This window comes from Accipiter gentilis, chromosome 19 (genome assembly GCF_929443795.1).
Source record: "Accipiter gentilis chromosome 19, bAccGen1.1, whole genome shotgun sequence".
NCBI classification, from domain to species: domain Eukaryota; kingdom Metazoa; phylum Chordata; class Aves; order Accipitriformes; family Accipitridae; genus Astur; species Astur gentilis.
In genome coordinates, this window is record NC_064898.1 from 3,926,300 (window position 1) to 3,948,098 (window position 21,799).

The following is a 21,799-nucleotide window of genomic DNA, read 5'->3' on the forward strand; positions in this document are numbered from 1 at the left end:
CATCAAGTGTTGGTTTGGTGACTACAGCAAGAGTGGAGGTCCATTTGAACAAAAATATGAAAAATAATCCTCTTATTAAAAACCTCAGATTTTTAATTTGGGCCAAAAATCTGACATTTATTTTAGCAGGCTTCTGTGATGTGGCTGGCTGCAATAGTTTTCGGATAGGAATTGCTACTTTTGTTTTGCTAGTTTTAATTAAATTTGATCTCTAAACTGGCATTTCATTAAATAGTTTTCCTTTTTCTGATCTCTCTCCCCACCCTGTTTTGATTAATCAGATATGCAAGCAACTTCAGTGACCCAGACACTGCAATTTTCAATAAATAAACTCCGGATGAAACTCATATGCAATCTGTACAAAGCATCCCAAACAAGATTTAGACCTGAACTTTTCCAGCTTTTCTTGCAGGCACAAGCAGGAAGAACAATCTGAAAGACAGGTATCAAAAATGGTAGAACAGAAAACTATTTTCCAGATACCTTTTTCCTATCATGATCTGCATAAATTTTTCCCCAGCTAAGTAGCTTAAGAAAAAAAACAAACAAAACACCCACTGCAGCCAGTACCTTCCCTTCGTGTTATAAAATTAGCCATCTCTTTAATTTAGTTTAAATTTCCTTTGTCTAATTAAAAGGCAAATTCTGTAGTACAGCATTAATTTTTTCTTTTCTTTTTTTACATCCCAAGTAATTTTTTATTATTTTAGATAACAAAGAGTAGAAATTGAATAATAAATCTAAGTAAGAACCAAGCCAGGCATCCCTTGACTTACAGTAGGCTTATCCATCTGTTATGCCTTTATACATGAAGGCCTTCAGAGTGAATAATTAAGAAGAAAGACCAACAGAAGTAGCATTAAGTTACTTTTTTAGTTTGAAATACCAATCAGTTTGCTGCCCACTTATTAAAATATTTAATGCCAAAAAAAAAGACAAAAAATCCCCATCCTGATGTGAAGTGAAAAATCTGAACTACCAGAGCCAAAGTTTCTGAATATGAGTAATCTGCCAAAAAAACACAAAACCAAACTCCAGGTGCCCAAACTTGATGATAACAGTGTTCTGAATAATACCTTCATTGACTGCACTTTCTAGCTGCCATGTATATGACAATCTCAAAAATGAAATCTGAATCAGAATCATGAAGACTTCCAAAACAATAGATAAATTAAAAAAAAAGACCTTCAGTTGCAAAATTCTTTAAAAGATTACTTCATTTAGGAAAACTAAACAATTCAGAAAGCATCTGTAAGGATGCCTTTATACTTGCAATCAATATTGCTTTCTTCAGTCGTACAATAAACCACTGTTAATCATGCTGCCAGCGAACTGCTTCAGAAGTAAGCAGAGAACACTTTATTCAAAACTTACACTAACAAAACAAGATGAACATGTATCTTGACTAAACATCCTTTTCTCAAAAGTATTAATAGTGAGCAGAGTCCTTGATGCATTCTTCTCCACTGTGCTCAGAGGAGGATCCAGATCTGTTCATCTCTGACACTGAAGCCTCTGACAAACATCTATCGCTATGAAAAAAAAATAGGTGGAAAAACTACATAATAGCTTCAAGTTTTGAGAGAGAAACGTGAGAGTATCTGTGCTTTGCAATACTACATTATCTGCTTTTCTGCAAGAAACCACTTACAAAGAAACAATGTAAACAAATACTAAAAAATGCACGCAACTTCAACGTGAACGTTCTCCTGTATGCAAATCATAGATAGTAACATATACAGAATTCATTTACTGATGTTTAGCAACCTAATGGAAAATAAGGCATAGAAAAATATAATCTAAGTTCCATGGAAATATAACAGAAAACCAGCAAACACCAGGTAGCTGAAATACAGATCTAACCCTTCACTAATCTATTAAAAAGAAGATACCCCCTTTGCCTTTGTTGGTGCGTGCACATAAACAGACAGGCTTTGATGCTGCCATTTTGTCCAAGATGTTACTTCAAAATTTCTGAAAAGCTAATTAAGCAAAATAACTGTCTGTGGTGTTTATGCAGTAACACAGCTTTCCTTCACTTCTGTAACACAATTTTAACTGAGCAGTAGACCTCAAAACCCAGCCCGTGTCAGCTCCACTCAGCAAAGCTTCACAATATACTGTAGTACCAGTCCCAGAAGGTGCACCTCTGCTGCCAACACCATGACCCCGGCTTGGTGCAGCACCCAGGGAACTGCCAAGTCCAATGTCCAGAGGGAACCCTTCACAGCCCTCTAACTTGCATTTCAAGGGGATGAATAGGAATGCAAGGACCAGACAACAGCTGCGATTCACTGAAGGGTCTCAGTGATGGGGCCATGCTAAAAGAGAAGTGCTTTTCAATTTTGAGTTAATTATGGTTATTAGCTTTTGATCTGTATCATTTTCACTTCTATTTTAACTGCCCAGCTAGAACCCCCCTCTCTCAAAAATAAACTTCACAAGTCTTTTCTCAAAGGTACATTTATCAAGTTCACGTTCCCCAATGACATGTATATCTGAGACCTTCAATGCACTGGAAAATCCTACCCTTTTTTGCAATTAATAAGACTGTTTTCTAAAATCTAATGTAATGTTGACTGAAGAATGCAGGAAGGAATGCAACCATTCCACCAAGCAACTACATCAAGATCTTTTTGAAAAGGACACCACAAAGTACTACTATTACATACACATGGATCATTACTTCAGACAAAACACAAAGCCTCTTTCCTGTTCAGTACAAATCCATTCTTAAAGCATTGTGCATATAATACAAGTATGAAAAACATACAAGTTTTGAATACAGTTTCTTCTACAGAGACCACAGTTTGTCTGTACAAAACCATAAATGTATGAAACACCAACACAAGTTTTACATTTAATTCAGTTCTGGGACAGACAACAATAATCAAGTCTGAAAACCCATTCTTTAAATATGTCTATCTGTGGGAAACAGAAATATTCAGGCATCCTACAAACCAGCTGACAAAAATGCTGATCACTTTTGTATTTATCTAGTACCTCTATGATCTCTATTCCTACTATGGTTAAGAAAGACAACCATCTCCTTTTCCCCTCAGCTTGCATGTCTTGATTAACTTACAATCATTAGTAACAGTTTGCCTTTTTTTAAACAGAAAAATGCGCAGGAAGCCTGTGCAGCTTTAGAAGTTAATGAAGGAAATCTAGTGCCTCATCATGTAATACAAAGCTGAACTTTTTGCTACATGCTATATGCTACTTCCTAATTATTCCAGGCAGTAAATTAACTAAAATTGAGCCTGATGCTGATATTTGCCATCCTTCTTTAAGGCATCTTTCAATTCTATCCCTTGATATTTGCCATCACTATTTCACAGTAACTACTGAATTAGTTTTGATTCCTTCTGATTTGTCCTTTTTTAAGTTCTAAATATATGGTCATAACCTGGTTATAACTTACCCTAGAGAACATGAAGAGATGTTTGCTTTAAATGGGCATTTACTATAAGATGGTTTGCGAACTTGAGGCATTAAAAGAGTGGAAAAAAAACATTTGAAATTAAGTACACAATATATTTATACAGAGACTACTTTATATCAGTCAATTTTTTTTCCCTAAATAATTTCATTCAGCTTGCAAGCAGAAAAAACAACACCCCCACCCTCAGGATTGTTGTACACGAGCCAACTACATGTATTCTATTTATTTTAATGGGGCTAATTAATAATGAAAAATAGCTCTTGCTACTGGGATTGCTAAAGAGGAATTTATGACAAGTAAAGTTAGCTACAGGGCAGCTGGACTCTATTTAGAACTACTGTATATGTTCACTGATTTCCATCATATATTTATAAAAATAAATGACACATTTATTAAGCAAAACTGTTTATAAAGGCATGATGCCTGCAGTTCTTTACTCCAGCAGATCTACTGTGTTTATGCCAGAAAACAGCTTTCCATTACTTTACTCAGAGATACCTTCGCAACTGCAGTCAGATTTTTATCTGTTTTGAAAAAGCATGTCTTTAAGCTTTATCAGGACACTTTTAAGTACTGTTCCTTAATTTAAGATGGCTTAGGACACCTGACAATTACTTCTAAACTAAAACTTTAAAAATTAAATTAAGAGCTATTTTATATGACTAAAACCAGAACGAGGTAAGCACACAGGCACAACGTTAAAACCTGTCTTACTGAATCTTATGACACACGTTCTTATTTATTTCTGTAAAAAATTTTTAAAGAAATATAGTAATACATGCAGCCTGGCCAAATACATCCCATGTTAAAAGCCTTCCATTTTTTAACTTTCTGGTTTATGCCTGAATTCCCAATCTCAGCACTGCAGTAACTGTATTTGTGTGCTCTTGCACACATAAGCCATTGGTACTTTGCTTAAAAGTTTATGCAAAAACCTGTCACAGTCTATGCTAATGTGTTTCTCTGAGGTTTTTTAAAGTAAAAAGTATGCATGAATATCAAAGAGCACACTGTAAATGATCGTTTCTAATCTTAGACACGTATCAATTATTCACTAGCTTGTTCTTCTTGTGCTTTATCATATAGACTTCACCATGGCAACACTATTCTTCACTTCCTAGCCTTAATCAGTGAATCTGTAAACCAGTATTAGATTTAGCTGTTGGATTACTTGGTATTCTACTTAATACACCATAAAAGTAGACATGTCCCTCATTACACCATGAACCATACAGAGTTTCCAGGATATCTGTAAAATTTCATTTGCTTAGCAGTATTGAGACGGTAACTTTCCTAAGAACTAGCTAGTTCCTCTTTTACTGTTAAGTATAAATACGTAGCTTTGAATTACCACTAGCAAAATTCAGAATGGAATTTAATGTCTGGATGCAATACCTGTCCTATGGTCCTTGTACAAATGGGAAATGGTCCACCTTTCAAAAACTATAAATTTTAAAATCACTATTAAGCTTTACAACTAAATCACTTGTTTCAGCAGTACCTTAATTAAAAAATGTCTTTGTATCTGACAGTCTTCTTGGTACTATACAATTTACACAAGATACAATTTACATTTCAATGTTTTCTTTCCCCTCCATCATGTTTTCCAGCATTGTTATACATATCATTTCCCATCTTCTCAAAATAAATGCATCTTTTTCTAGCAGCTTTTGGCCCAGCTACTTGTCCTTTCCAGTGAGTTTCTTCTAATTTCTCTCTTCTAATTTGCTTTTTCTTCACCCCTTTTTCCTGTATCTCTCCAATACTTCTGATCCTGTTAATTCTCACCTCCTTTTGCTGTTCCATCACATAATCATACTTCCTTTCCCCTCTGATTTTTGAGGATTTTTTTATGCATCTCATTAATCCAAAAGAGACATCTTCAATGCCTTAACGCTGCACTGTTCCTTCCCTCAACTTCTAAAGCAGAACAGCAAACATTTCTTGTTTGCCCAACTCTTACACTCACTTTTTCAAAAAGGTGGTCAACTTGTGATATCTCTGCTGGGAGAGAGTCTCTAGGGAGCACTGATTCAAGCTGTGCTTTTGAGCATATCATTAATTATCATCCTGGCAGCAATTTCTAAGGTTTCTTTAATATGTAAAAATCTAACTATAGTATTACCAGCACAGAAACAGTGATACACAGAGAGAGCTCGCGGCCCTTCCCAGTAAGTCCTTAATATCATTCCCTCATTCTTTGTTAAAATGATGAACTGTGTGATGTTTCCCTTAAACATTAATTATCTTCACCACAGTTAAAAGGAAAAAAAAGGCAGGATTCACTTTTCTGAAGGAGCTATCATACCACAAAAACTCAAAAAAAAAAAAAAAATCAAACATTTCAGAGTCTTGCAGTAGGATGGATATTACCTAGAGAGAAAAACTATTAGTGGTTTATGCTTGGCTGAGACCCCACTGTCCTTGACAGATCTGCAAGCCTTGGTGAGTGTTCCCTTCAGGTCTGATATGATCATCAGTGGACTTCTACTGCCTCTTGAAAGTAGAAATTATCAGCCTTGTACTGAGCAGGTGTCAGTCATCCTGTGACAGAGCTGAGCAAGTCACAGTGGTTTCCTTGTGCTGCTCTTTCCTCCAAAATCTTCACCTGTGGAGTCCCACAGGGATCTACCTTCTTCCCACCAAGCTCAATATACATGAAGATAATAGGGTAAACTGTGAAGCAAATAGGATCAGAAGTTCATTAATATTTTCACAGCCTCACAGTTGTCAACGACTATGTCCAAGAACACAAGAGAAGAAAGCATAGCTGACTAGAGCTACCTCTTCCAGGCAAAGAGATGATACTTAAAGGTCAGTGTCAAGGCCTGTGCACTACCTCTTCACCCTTCCTAGGGGATCAGCTGGCTGTCCTTAAGGCTAGCTCCACTAAGGTGCTGCCACAGAGCTGTGAGAGCAGCCGTGTGGGAAAGAGCTATGAAAAGCCTTGTTGGAGGTTTCCCTCTTTTGCTTGGGAGCTCCACTGAAACTCAGGTATGCCTGTACCTGGCCGTGTGTCCTGGCCAGCTGACTTGACCCTGGAATTGCTTCATGACTACAGGCCTGTCTGGCAAACAGGGCTGTTGGCTGTCCCTGGATAGTGTCACCAGACTGCTCCACTCTTCTTGTTTGGGTAGTGTGGCACTACACTCTGCTGTCACTCTTGGCTGCCAGCAGTACTCCTTGCAGATCAACCTCATCCTGCTGCGCCCTGACAATCGGGCACAAATACAGAAAAATGTTAAGCTCCCAGTAAGGGATGATGTTACTGTTCTGCCCAAGAAAGCTGCAGCCTCAAATACCACTGAAAAATGCATGTTGTTACACTTTTTAAAATACTTTTCCCTATCCATCAGTGACTTGGTCACCACACCTCCATATTGTGAGTCAGCCCCAGTGATGCACACACTCACAATACACAGTTAACCATAATTCTCCATATGTAGATATAAGACTACCAGCCTTCAGTACGTTGCACTTCAGACAACAGAAGTTGTTCTACCAGCCAGAGAGGGCACTAGGATTACACTTACAATGCAGTTCAGCTGAACACACTGAAGCTCCTCCTGCTTCAGCTTCTTTGCTCCTGCCCAAACACTGGCTAGGTCACTAATTTTCAGTGATCTCCTCAGAGCGTGCTGAGGAACTCCACGATCCTGACCACCTTCCACGCACAAGGCAAAACTTAAGCTCTTGATTCAATTTCTTCATTGACACACTACATAGCACATACACCAAATGACCTCAGGAGCCAATTCTTACCCCTCACATATAAACCATGCAAGTTGCACTATGCAGAAACATAGATGACAACCCCAGTAATGCAGTGTAGTACTCTTAGTTTGCAGTACAATTTGCAATTATTTCAACAAGGACAGAAAATCCAGTCCTTTGCTATGACTACAATAGTTTGAAGAGGTGGTCTCACAGCCAGCCATGCTCACCTGGCAAACAGATCACGCAAAGCTAATCACTGCAACAGGGGGGTACTGCAGGCTGCTCTACAGGCTACTACATTAACCCCAACGCCTTGCAGCCATTACAGTGCCCATCAGAGAGGCTTCACAAGTGATATTAGAGGAGAAAAAGCATTGTATACTAACATGAGAATGTCTCCTATGACACTTTTCTAGAAACACTGCTGGAAGTTTATCAATAGAACTAAATGAGCACTTGTGTACTTGTGTCCTCTTCACATGAATACGATGGGCAACCCCTACATTCGCATCTGCTCTTGATCTTTGGTACCAGTCATAAGATGGATACTACACAGAGGAGAAAGTTTTCTTCCTCAAACGTCAGTCACAAGCTATGAACAACTCCATAAATAGGGCATGACTAAAATATATCTTGCATTAACTGACTTTTCATGGCATAAAATTAAGGCAATAAGGTTTCAGAGCTTGAACTTGCAATCGTTTAGACTCCCATTCTAACTTTGATCCAAAAAGGAGAACAGTATAAGCCTACCTACACAATTATACTTCCTAGTTAAATTATAATGGTAAAGTAATTATTCAAGCAGGTAAGGAGAAATTTTTTGTAAAAGCCTAACCACAGGAACTGAGAACACTAACAAATTCCTGCTGGAAGTACTGAAAACTAAATGAGACCTTATTGTTAAGCCATGTCATAAAACTTAGATCAAGTTAATTAAAAAAATACGGAACATACTTCTTTAGAGAAGAAAATGTTTATTTAAAGTAACAGCAAATAAAATAAACTGCTACTTGAAAATCTTTCCTTCAACAAACTTGGGTATTTTGACATTGTTATGTAAAAAATGTTCTGTTTGTTATCTTTCACTCTGACCACCAGCTAAGTCTCAACAATCTCTTTGTTTAAGTGGTCAAACTCCTATGACAAATATTAAACAAGACTATGCTGGAAACGGTTATTTTCCCATCTAACATTTTTCCATCTGACCAGTAATAAAATCCATTGGGCTTTCTGAATCATATGTAGCATGATGAAGACTCACTATTGGCATTCTTTTGTTCAAATTGTAGAGCAATATTCTACAGCTGATATTCAGAAGTGTAAGGTCAAATAAAGCAATCTACAGTGGATTTATTTTCAATTTTTATAAAAAAAGTCTAGATTATCAACCCACAAACCTTTCTGTCCCACCACAATCTGCACTATACACATTAACATACAAACAGTTTTCAAATCTTTTAAACTGAAACCAAAAAAGAAAAGGCCAGACAGTTACTGGATGCAGTATGTCCTGGTTCTGACTGCTAAGATTAAATGGAAGTTAAATCAAAATAAAATAGTTGCAACTTAATTAAAAATAGCAACACTATCTACTCAAAGATAGATATGACTACACGCCAAATTTTAAGATGTTTCTGATCTGAAAGATTACTTGCTATGATAAACTGGATCTGGCCCAAATTGCTATTAAAGCTTAATATACTCAGTGATGTTGAGTGGAATTGTTCCTTCTAGCAGGAATGAGGATACAGACAAATTTAAAAGAATTACAGTATAGCAGCCTGTATCTTAAAAGTTCATTTAATGATGTTCCTAGTCTTCTTAAAAGCACCTAATGCCATAAAATTTCTGACCTTAATATTTTTCCTCAAGATATTTCTGAGGACTTATTTCAGATATTAATAGGCTTTTGTAGCTCTGAGATACTGTAACAGTTTTACATTCTCTAATATGGCAGTAGGGGCTTGATTCAGTTGCCCACACACAAACATCTAGCGCTGCTTCAGATGCTGCAGCAAATCCTGGTCCCCAGGTATCGACTGAGGAGGATACAGGTCTCACATGGGTGAAACTACAGTTACCCTTTACATGGTCTTGATTGGGACAGAAAACCTACTTAACACCCTTAAATCTGTTCCCCTCCTCCAAATACTGAAGGAATTGGGACATGCTTCAGGGAACTCAAATGTTTTTAAAGCATCTAAGCTGGTAAATAGAGAGGCAGAGAGAGGAAAAAACCAAGAAATTTGAACAGATCAGTCTTAGATAATTTTGTTATATTTTGTGTAAAAATTAAGGAGACTCCCGACAGAATTGCATTATACAATATTACACACTAGTTAGTCATCAGAATGCCTATGATTAGCAACTTTAGCTTCTGGGTTTAATTGACATCTCCACAAATAAAAGAATAAAAATAAGTATTTACACAGAGATGTCAGAGCCTTTTCAGTTATGAAATGGAGATCATAACCCAGCAACATTAAGTACAGGAAGTCCCCAAATCTACTTTTAACTTCCATGCACTTATGCACAGCTATAGGAGATGAAGAATGACAAATGAGCTGCAACAGCTCTTGCCCTCTTTGAGAGTTCTGTAAACTAAGTCGGTTAGTTCATTCAAAGTAGGCACACTGAAAACATGAAGTCACTGAAGTTATGCAAGGACAGAAAACATGGACATAGCTCTTTTTTCAGCTTGTGCATTATCTACATACAATTTACTGTATTAGGAAAATTCATTAAAAACATCAAAGATAACGGGCTGAACATCAGATTGTGTGAAAAATTAATTAGCTCCAAAGTTTGATTATTAACACAATGCATGTAGGCATAATGCACAGACTGTTCCAATATGACCATAATGGTTTTTCACTTTGCAGATCTTCTCGCAGTGGCATAATTCACAGGTCACAGTTGATTTAGCAAAAATTTTAAGCCATCAGAATTGCTGCTAGCAAAGAAGCACACAGTATCTGCAGTGTTGAGGAACACCTGGGCATGCTCACTCTCCAACCCTTTATAAAAAGCAATAGTCAAACAGAAGAAAAGAATTGCATTGTTCATCTACACGCAAAATGCCAAAAACGATGAGTCAAATATTATTGTCTAAAAGAGGGAAAATGTAATTTAGCAAAAGATTCCAGCAAGGAGTCTTGACAGGCCAACACAGATTCAGTCCAACTGCTAGTAACACTCGTTTTGCAGGAAAACCCACAGCTACTGCGTTGCAGGAAGACTGTCCTTTGCGTAGTTGCTCTTCTGTCCTTAGAGCAGCCCACCAGTGTTCAGTGACATGCTTCTGCTTTAATCACGAACAGATCTAGAGACCAAAAAGCCACCAGTGGTCCTGACAACTCTAATGGTAACACACCGGGACGCCAGTCGCTTCAACCCTACTGTTGGTACTGGACCTCTGATGCTTAAAACAGCTCATACTTCAACAGTAATCATAGGAATCACTAAACAGTGACCAAATGGCATCGTTAACCTTTTTTAATTGTGACAAATACAAAAATGATTAAGTTACAAGGTAAAATTGGATCCCTCACAAATACTCCTATGAAGCATACTTAGGAATACTTCAAAAGGGCATTTGTTGGAATTAATTAAATACTTTCTCTGCTAGTCTGTATACAACTTCAAACACAACATCTGCGTCTGCCACCAGCAGAGAAAAATATTTGTGTGGTATCATGAACAGAGTTGCAGCAGAAAAACCTCTTAGGTGATGGTGGTCCCTCCTCAGAGACAGAGATCTCAGGTACATCCCAAAATGAAGCTGGTATTTGTTCTAGCTAGGCTGGAGCTCCAGCACCAATACCTGCTTTGTACTATGGAGTGACGTTATGATGTCTGGAATCATGCAGATCCCCCAGCCCAAAACGGGCACAACTCTGCACTCCTCTTGATTCAGTCGTTACTTCCCATGGGCACATGACAGAAGTTACTGAGATGTTCTTCTGCTAGATGAAGGCTTATAAGAAAACATTGAAACGTGCTTCAAAAACAGCAATGTGGGTTCGTCACCTCTCTCTGTCAACAGCATCCTGCAGTGTGGAAGCTCATAACAAGAACACTTTGCCCGCCCCCACCCTCAAAAATTTCACTTTAAGCTTCATTAACCGCAGAGTTCCCACTGAAAGGAACACGGGAGCTATCAAATTAGCTCATATGAGTGCTTCATCTAATCCAGCATGCTGTCTGTTCATTAGCCTGTAGCAGATGGTTTAACAGAAGGTGCAAGAAATTCGTCAGTAGACAATTCTGGATTGGAAAAGTGGTTTTTTTGGTTGTTCCATCTAGTTTGCTTGTATTTTGAAGCATAAGGATTTATAGCAGAAAGGACTTCAAAAATACTGAAGTAATTTATAAATTGCATGCATATATTACATTTAAGCACCTAATCTTTTGTGGTCGAAATATCATCTTCTCATTGCTCAGATATTTTTGCCAGTTAATAACATAAACTATTATGACACACCATCTAAAAAGATCTTGCATACTTGAGGTTTTTTGACTTTATTACACAGTCTGTCCTCTTTCATCAGAAAGGGTAGACAGAACACACAATTCCCTTTGCTCACAAAGGCTAGTATTCTGCATATACTTCTAAGTGGAAAAAGTTGAAAAGTGCCACTCTTCTCAATCTTGCTTTATATGGAAGGTTTTCCAAAGCCTGTTTATCATCCTTGCCAGTGTCCGACTTCTATTTCTGCTCTCCTTCTGGACAGCAAATGGCTGTATGTAAACAGAGATCTTCATATCTTTACTGACAACTAGTTCATATGGTTGGGTCAGGAAAAAAATAATTTCAAGGCCTATCTTATCTATTAAGCCATCAACACAGAGGAATATTTACTCTGATGCCTCAACGGTGTATATGTATTTTATTTTATTCCTTCTGTTGAAGAAGTAGATTCTAATGTATGTCAACACTGAGTTTCACACAGCACAAACTTATTCAGAATCTTCTGTAATTTCCAGAAAGCAAAGTAACCTGCCATCCTCAAGCATACTGATGTTAACTTTTCATCCAGCACAGAATCAAAGTACACTAGTTAACCACTGCCTTTTGCACTCCTTTTCAAATATAGTTTTTATGATCCAATAAAACACTAATCTATAATTCTAACCTACTATAATGCCTACTGTAATAATTCCACAACCCCACAAACTGTATATAAAGAACTCCCTGCCACAGTAACACTCGAATATGGCTTATGTGGCATATGAAGGATGGATGTATTCTTCCCCTTCTCCTGGGGAAAAAACCCCACCCAAAACAACCTATGCAATTTATTTAAATCTTTGAAAACAACAGAAAACCAATTCAGCCATTTCCTCCTTTCCTTCACCTTTTAATAGTAGCAGAAATGAGGAGAGTCATAATATTACAGACCATTTCAGTCATCATTTGAATACCGCTGTTTCTCAGATGGATTCAGTGGCCTAAGTACCATCAGACTTTGATCACTCACAAATTGTTCTGGAGTCCTGGAGGCAGCGTGTGGATCCTCCCAAGGGATGGGGAACGTAATCAGATTGTTCAAGGAATGGAGACTCATTTGTGAATAGCGGGACCTTAGATACTGCTACCATATACCTCAAAGCTAGGTATTAGCATGTGAATTGCTAGACTAGAATTATTAAGGGAAAAAAGACAATGCTTACAAAGCAGAAGAAAGAAAGTAGTTATCAGAAAAAGACAGCATAAAAATTACTTTAAAGCCAACGAAAATAAGGCAGCTACAGCAACCTTCCCTTCCCATAGTGTGTTTCCCTCCACTAATAACTTTGTAGGAACTAAGAGAATCTTAGTCTTTTCCATTTTTATAATTAACAATGCATTTTAAAAAAACCAAAACACAAACCTCTTTAAATATGCTTATAAATTTAAATTGTAAATTCACTCAAAAAATTCAGTGGAAAGCTGGCAAAAGCCAATCAAGTCATCATATTAAATACCCGTATTTACACAGAACTTTGCGCACTGTTCAATCTGTCAGAGATAAGAACATGTTCTCGACTGTTCCTTTTGGCCTCGTATTTGTGTTAAAGGCAATCATGCAATGAAATATGAGAAGCTATTCAAAAGTCAGCTTGACGTGGAATATAGTAACATGGAATCTTTTGAAGAATGCATTCAACTTAGTAGACGCAGTTATATGCTGTACTTCAACTGGGACACTGCTGATTTTCAAAAGGCTTTATCTGCCCTCATTTTAAATTCTCCTGTAAATGGTAATTTCTCCCCCTTCGTCCTTTATTATTGCTCTTATTTCACCCCATCTCTGCCCAAATCTCACCCTCTCCAATTCCTGCACATCAATCTATCAGTTTTCCTTAATTTAGAAATTACATTTATTTTTGCAATCTTTGCTTTTCCTTTTATCTCTCTCTTTGGGATTTCACTTCTCATCTGTTTATACAGTAAGACTAAAATGTTAAGAACATACAGCATGTCAATACCAATAGCACACTTCTGAGTGCTGCCAGGTTTAATTGTGATTAATCATTATTAAGAGAAAACAGTTTTCTATTCTTCTTTCTGCAATTAAAAGAAAAGGATATTGATTTTCATTTGTTAGGAGAAGAGTTCCTATTTGCATGGTATGGATTAATTTCAAGATGACTTCTGTAGTATGACTTCCAGACAAGATTGTTAAATGACACTGCAACAGGCCAGAACTAAAATAACAGATCACAAAAACCATCCCTACTTAAACCGAGTCAAACATTGTGTTGGAGTACATGACTCCACAAGTGTTTTTAATAGGAGAAGCGGGAGCTTTATATTTGCAGTACATGTTAAAGCTATTCTTTCTGACAGATGCCCCAATCCCCCATGTGACTCTGCAGTCCTTGTACAAACTCTTGCAAAGATATTCAGGATATTAAGCTGTAAGATACACACTCATCAAAATGTCTTGCCTGAATAAATTGTAGCTATTACTGCTTTCAAAATATCCATGAAAACTTAGAATTTATGAAAAAAAATTTTAAATGTGGGTCTGATATTTTATTAAAAATAAACCAGTATTTTTAGGAGTCTCCTGTTGACATCAGGCATTCCAAAAAATATTACCTGCTTTCAGCACATGTTTTAAACTTCTCATATGCAAACAATTTTCCTTTTCAAGATATATCTCTTTAAGGAGAGCATCAGAATACCAAGTGCTGCAGAATAATTAAAATACAGATTTCAGGTCTGCTTTGCTAAAGCTAAGAAGCTTATGTGATCACGAGGTCTGCAAACATCTCTCTCTTCCCCTCCCAATAGTTTTCAACCACTTGGCAGATATTACTGATTTTTGACAGGATAGTGACCTTAAAGGTAGTTAAATCCCTACATGCTTTAGGGAAACAGATGGCCAAGTGAAGAACAAGCTTCTGATGAACATCTCCAATAAATGCCCTGAATGAGATAAAGGCTGGAGTATGGATTCACATCATATTTCACATTAGCACAGCACACATGGTGAGAAACTCTACTATGCCTTCAACATAGTAAAACTGTTGATTATAATCATCAGATGAACCATAAGATAAAAATTCTTAGGAAAATGAGCTTTACTAGCTCCAGACTTCACAGGAGGACAGGCTTGCTGTTAATGATGATCACAGTTAATCAGGAGACAGAAGAAACAAGCAAATACAATATGAAAGATACAGATCATGTTATTTTAATTTTAACTCTAACAAAGATTATCTAATGAAACTTTTAATAGCCAAAACAACCTCTCTCTCAGCATATGTATTGCTACAAATATCTCAACCAAGCAATGCATACAACTTTTTATGTATATAAAATGTAGAATTTTAAGGTACTGAAAATGTTCATTTAATAATAACCAAGTTGAAAGTGCATCTATAGACTAACCAGGATCCATTAAACCATTTCAGAACAAATTCTGATTAAGTTAATGCATACAGCTTTCCTTCTAACTAATTTCAAAGCACATCACACTAGAGGAAAACAAAGGAGAGATTGATGAATTCTGTGAAGTCTGTTAAAATTACTTGTTAAACAGCAATGTATGAAATTACCCACTTATGAACAGTCTACACTGCTATGGTACAATTAAAAACGATTGTTATGTTACTTGTCTGGCATTTCACCCTCATTGCCAACACTAACTGCAGGATCATTTGTGGTATTCCTCACATGCACAGAGGTTAAAGTCATGCTCTTGCCCAGCAGCAGTAAAGTTGTCACTCTCAACAAGTAGGCCTGCTTGTACTGTAAGAGAAAATCAGCTCGCTTTCTGGAAGCTCCAGTTTATATTTTCTTTATACCAAGTACAAAAGTCTGTAGCATTTCTTCCAAGGAACAATAGCATCTATTCAAACTATTTTTGCTTTTGCATAGAATTAGACTTCTAGCAGAGACATCTGAAAGAAAATATTAAGTAATAAAAAGGATTTAGTAGCTGATTTCATCCCTAAAGAAAAACAAACCAACACTCCACTGTGTTGTTTTTATACAGCTTGTCAGGTACGCATACGATGATCACAGTGAAAGTCCTGCAGTGAATGAATACAGGTGCTCTGTGCCCAAATAAAGCCTTCCACAAGTTGAGATATTCTTTTTCAGAGATCTGTTGTGCAAAGAGCCTATCTTTGAAAACCAATTCCTATCTAAATAAGAATACACCTAGTATTTAGTTTAGAAGACGGCAATATCCTATAGCACTGCTTAATGTCTTCTGCTCCCTTACATATGTAGTATACAGAAGAGTTCCAGTCTTGCTCCAGAGAGGTGCTCTGGTGTGGAATCCTGTGCCAAGTTTGTACGCCCTGTCACGGCCTGGTCTGGAGGCCTTGGAATTTCTGCTCCAAGACAAACCACGTACTATGATGCAAAGAATAAAATAAATCCATGTCCTAACAATCGCTCATTTACAATGACGACTGACACTTATATTTAAACTCCTTTCAAAGTACTCTAATTATCTGTGCTCTTATGTAACTGAAATAAAACAAAATGCTCTACCGTGAAGCATAGGCTAATATTTTATAGACATTAGTAACACTACTTGTATTATCACATGCTTTGTTCCAGCTCATTTAAAAATATGAGGAATTTATGTGAATTTTTTTTTTCTAAAGTACAAATTTTCAAGAATCGAATCTTAAGTATGAGAGTCAACACGTACCACATTTTTACCTTTATGCTTTTAGACAATTGCCGAAAACGTCTAAGGTGATTTCTTGGTTGACATGCATAATATAACAAAAAGTCAATAAAAGCTATGGGTCTTTACCAAGGCTGGATTGGGAAAGAAAACTTCAATTACCAGGGACAGAAATCCAGGTTTCAAATTTAGTCTCACCTCCTGTGACTGTAGTCACCAAAAATTCTCCCATCGCTTCTGCAGCCTGACACTGCCACCTATAGCAGTTTCCTGCTATAGATGCTTGCAGCAGTGATGTGGCTAGCAGAGAACAGAATGAGTGGTCACGTTGTGAACACAAACTGTTCTGTGGAAAACAGGTTTGGATGATACATTAGTACAAATATTAGCAACCAATCACTTAAACCGGTAGACCTGCCGTGGGATTAGCACAGCAGCCTACTTATTTCTAGTCTAGGAGACATAACCTTTGAGCAGGAGCCATGGCACTCCTTTCAGGGCCAGTCTGGTATATTTAAGTCACGGATTACTTTCTAGAAAAAAGAAACGTAAAGCCATCCACCTCACACAGAAGTTGAAGGAACACTGATTTGGAACAGCACTCTGTGCAATTTCAAAGTTCAAACATCTAAGTCCTCAAATATAGCATGGAGCCTGTCAGAAGCTCGTGGAAGGTACTGCAGAATTTCACCAACAAACTGTAAACCTTTCAAAACCCTCCACAGGGCTGCATGCAAAGACTATGAAGTTCAGAAAAGCCAGCAAAAATTTCTAAGCAACACCATAATGAAATGTATGCTTAGGTTCACAGGTTACTGAATAATACTGACTCGTACCATTCTACCATGTATTGTTTTGACATGTTCATAAATACATATTCACACAGCACACAACTTATTTTTACCAGAAGCCATCAACATCAGTAATCTAACAGTATTCAGAAACAGACTCTGAGGATAAATGTGACATAAGCATCCCACATTCAAGATGATACTGATACTGGAATTGAGCAATATTCAGAAATAGTACTATAACAATGCTTTCCACCCTCCCGCTTTTAATTCAAGCCCATGGCTCAGGAGACTCAAGTAAGTACGTATCAGGGTAGAGGGTCATTTCAGACTTCATTGTTGTTTGCTGGTGCTGTTTATATATAAAACACTTGAACACTCATAGGACAGCCATTGGAGCACAAACTTCACAAGTTTCCAAAGTGCAAAAGGGAAGACCTTAACCAGCAAGCACGGGCACGGTCTCTATTTCAATTCCACTGGAGAAGCTGAGAGATACACACCGCAGACCACCCTACAAACTGGTGATAATGGGACTATCTGAGAAGCAGCTTCTGTTCCAGATGTTGCTCCAAGACAAACAGAAAAGGAATCTGAAACTGGGCAGGCTTCACAGCCAGATGAGTGTTGTCACCACTGCAGTTCAAAGTACAAGGATGTGGGCAAAAGCATCTCTTTTTCCCGAATGTCACATTAGCCCTAATCATTGAATTTAGTGGAAAATATTCAGTGAATTTGGCCTGAGTCTGGAAACAGTCTGGCATCAAGCAAGCAACCAAGCAAGCAAACAAAACCCCTGCATAAAGTAACTGCCACCCAAACTAGCCACAAATCTAGACTGGCTACTTCTATCAGTCCAAAGTTATCATAATTATGCATAACAACATCTGAAGAGTCTATTAAACATTATTTGGGTTTTAAGCCAATTGCAAAGTACAAAGCATTGGATTCACCTTGAATGTGGGATGCAAATTATCTCACATTTGTTCTTACAATTCCTGCTGAAGCATCTGGTATTAGTCATTGTCAGACCCCAGGTTTAATTTAGCACAGCCGTTCCAACATTCAGTCCTCCAGGCCATAAAACTGAAAGCCTGTGAGCTGCATTATGAAATTCTGCCCTATAACAATAACGTTAGAGCTAGTGACAGCCGTTCTGTACACACTACGACAAGCAAACCATTCATGAGTCTAACAAGCACATTCCCAGTGTTATGTTCTTGTCCAAATTCAGACTGAAATTTATTATATGAATCACTGCTATCCTGGTCTGCTTGCAGACATATCATGATCTCCCCTTCCAAGATTTTGATCTTAACAGTCCAAGATAAACTGTTTTAGGAACTATGCAAATCATTCTCAAATACTGTCAAATCAAATAAGGTCTTTATACACTACCACCACCTACCCCCCAAGTTTTATTTTATGGAAATGTAATGGGTCAAATACGGACCGGGAAAAACATAAACAAAGTAGTCCACTTCTAAAACAGAAAATATAATTTTAAAAGCCCTAAAATGTTAGCAATGTTAGCAAAATTTAAAATCTCAAATATATTTTCTAGAGTTCAGTGAGCCTGCAGAAGAGGTTTATACATGTCAAGAATATCTAAGACTCACATAGGCATTACAGGACTAACAACAAAACCCATACATTTTTTTTCTTCTTGAGTGGAAGCTCACTACAATTAATACAAGCCGATGTGCATAACTGTCAGGTGTTTCCATCATTATAAAATGGCAGATGCTATCTGGAAAAGTAAGTTAAATTATTTATCAAACGATTCCAAATATCATCAAATTCAGTGCAGCCAGCCATTCGAACGGCTTCTAATAAATTATTTGATATGGCTCTAATGGAAAGCATGAGTTATTCAGAAGCATTTGCTATTAAGCAGCATCATACTAATGTTTTGAAATTCTACCCAGACACGTCCAGAAGTGACATACTATGAATCACACTGCACATATATTATCCTGCTTTTGAAATATTATCAGCAACATCCAAGAATTTACGCAAATTAAGAAACAAGTAATTTTGTCAGTCGTGTCATGATGGAGAACATGCCGATTTTTATTCTGCACAGCCTAAAAGCATTTTCTTTTTGTGCTGAATGAAAAAAAAGGTGCCCACATCATTTACCACATCAACAGCTCATAAACCAAGGCTTCTCCAAAGCCTTAAACAATGCCTATATAGTACAAAGGCAACTTCCCAGTAATAACAGGTTGTACTGTATTGTTTAAGGCACATCCCTTCCCAAGGAAAACCTATTTCAAGATTAAAGTCAAAAAGTTTTTCTTCTATTAAAATGAGTGGACTCTTTGTAATTTCAACGAGACTATATGTCACTGTTAAAGGTGAAAGGACTCTAGCAAAAGTTGGAAGCAAACTGTCACAAATTCAAGTTAAGGAACACAAGGCCAATGGACACACAGAAGTGGGTAAATTATTTGAGACATTTATTTGATTTAAAGAAAGAAAACAAATAGTCTTCATAAGGTATTTATGCATTTTAAATGAGTATGCTAATGTGCTATTAGCCACATTCAAATAAAGAGGAAATGTTAAGCAAATGCTTGCAAAGAATAAATTTCCAACTTTCCAACTAGAATAAAATCTAGCAATTATACTTAGAATGATGTCATGAAGCAATCTGCCCTTTGGTCCAAAACATTAGCATGGTTTCTACCAGCTTCTAGAACTACAGATGTACATGACTATGATCACCCACGGATGGATGTGAGGTGCACAGTGGCAGGATAAGAAGAAACAAACAAATTGCAACACAGGAAATTGCCGTCAGATTAAGGAAAAAAATATAAATTCACCACAAAGGTGGTCAGACACTGGCACCACCACAACCACAGGGACTATCGGATCTCCATCCTTGGCGATGCTCAAAACTCACCTGGACAAGGTCTGAGCAACCTTATCCAACTGGACCTGCTTTGAGTGTGGGGACAGGACTAGAGGACACCCAGAGGTCCTTTCCAATCTAAAATACTCTATGGTTTGACACTTTTTTCTTAAAATTCCTTTCCCTATTGGAGATATGCTTTTCCTTTTTCATTTACAGTTCATCTACCCAAGTCTCCCGTATATTCGCAATGGTTTTAAAATAAAAACCAGAATTCTCCTTTGTGACCAATAATGATGAAATCATTGATACAAATGATATAATATTGCACATTTGGCGCAATAAGGCCCATTATTTTATGGTAGTCCTGTCACCAGAATCAGCAGAGATACAGTAGCTAGAACAAAACCAGAGATTAATTTACAAAATAGTAAACAGTACTGATCCTTGCAGCCCATTATCACTCCTTCCACCTGCATCACCCACATGTTGCAAGCATTCCAGAGAGAAGAGACACGGCAGAAAATTAAGAGAATGACAGATCAAAAAAGGCTCGAGTCACCCTATAAAAAGTATTGCACGAATCAGGTGTGCACGTACATTAGACCTTGCATCGCACACTGAAGACACACTGCGAAGGACAAAAGCCGTGAGTACCTTTGTTCACGTGCTTCAGGGGTGACCTTAATGAACATATAGTAAAAGCATCCCGTCTGTACCTGTGGATATTAACCGTCCCAGTTGCCTATACCACCGAAACGATTTTTTTGTCTTTAAAAAATGTGGGTTTTTTTTTAAAAAAAACACAACAAAACCATCACGAGGCCTCCAGAACCACTTTCTTCCCCACTCCTTAAATAAGAACTATGCTATTTTTAAGACGCATTGAGATGGGAAGCACATCTAAAAATAAGTTTGCTGGCGCTCAGCGGGCCAGTGTCGCTCCATACGCCCGTCACTGACAGGACAGCCGGCCCCGGTCCCTCTCCCCGCCGCGGGGCCGCCTCAGGCGGCCCCGCGGCGGGGAGAGGGGCCGGGGCGGCAGGTGGGGCGGCGGCTTTGTCTCCGATCGAGCGTGGAACGAAGGCGGCGGCGGAGCGGGCGACCGCCGGTTGGCGACCGGGCTCTGTGGAGAAGGCGAAGGTGGGGGGGGGGGGGAGGGGGGTGCGCGGGCGGGCAGGCGGCTGAGGGGAATGGGGACCCCCCCACCTCACCGGCATCCCCGAAACTTTCTGCCGGGCCGCGAGAGGGAAGAGACGCCGCCGCAAGTCCCCCGGAGCGGAGCCGGGGACCGCTGGGTGTCCCCGCCTCTCTTGGTTCACCGGGGCGAGGCCGAGCGCCGCCTCCCCGCTCCAAGCCGCCCGCCATCCGCCGGGGACGCGCCGCGCCTCAGCCGCCCTCTCCGCTCCCCTCCCCACGCCGCCCGCCCGCTCCCTCACTCACCCGCGCCCGGCGAGCGCAGCCACCGGCGGCGCCTCCTTCCCTCGCTCCCTCCCTCCTGTCAAGTTGAGCCCGGCCTCCCTCCGCCCGGCTCCTCCTTCGCGATCGAGAGCAGCCGCCGCCGCAAACCGGCCGGGCCCTCCCTCAGCGGCGCCTGGCGCCGCCCCGCTCTCACCTGCGTCCACAGCCGCCGCGGAGGGAAGAAGGCGGGAGGCGGCTGCCGGCGGTTCCAGTCAGCGGCGAAATCGCGCCGCCCCGCCCGGAGGTCTCTGCGCGGGGCGGGGCGGGGCGGGCGGTTCCTCCCCGCCGGGACGCCCTGAGAGGGGCTGTGAGGCGGGAATGGCGGTTGCCGTCTGCCCCTCAGGGAAACGCGACGCGACCTGGGCGTTCGCGACGGGAAAGCGAA

At 39.0% G+C, this 21,799-nt stretch overlaps 1 protein-coding gene across 1 annotated transcript in view; it reads right to left on the bottom strand.

Annotated features, from left to right (window-relative positions):
* FRY (FRY microtubule binding protein) overlaps positions 1-21,470 on the bottom strand; it is a 252,456-nt gene extending 230,986 nt beyond the window's left edge. Inside the window, exon 1 of the mRNA XM_049822900.1 lies at positions 21,397-21,470. The gene's annotated coding sequence lies outside the window, so the exon portion shown is untranslated. The remainder of the gene's footprint in view (positions 1-21,396) is intronic.
* Positions 21,471-21,799: the final 329 nt, after the last annotated feature.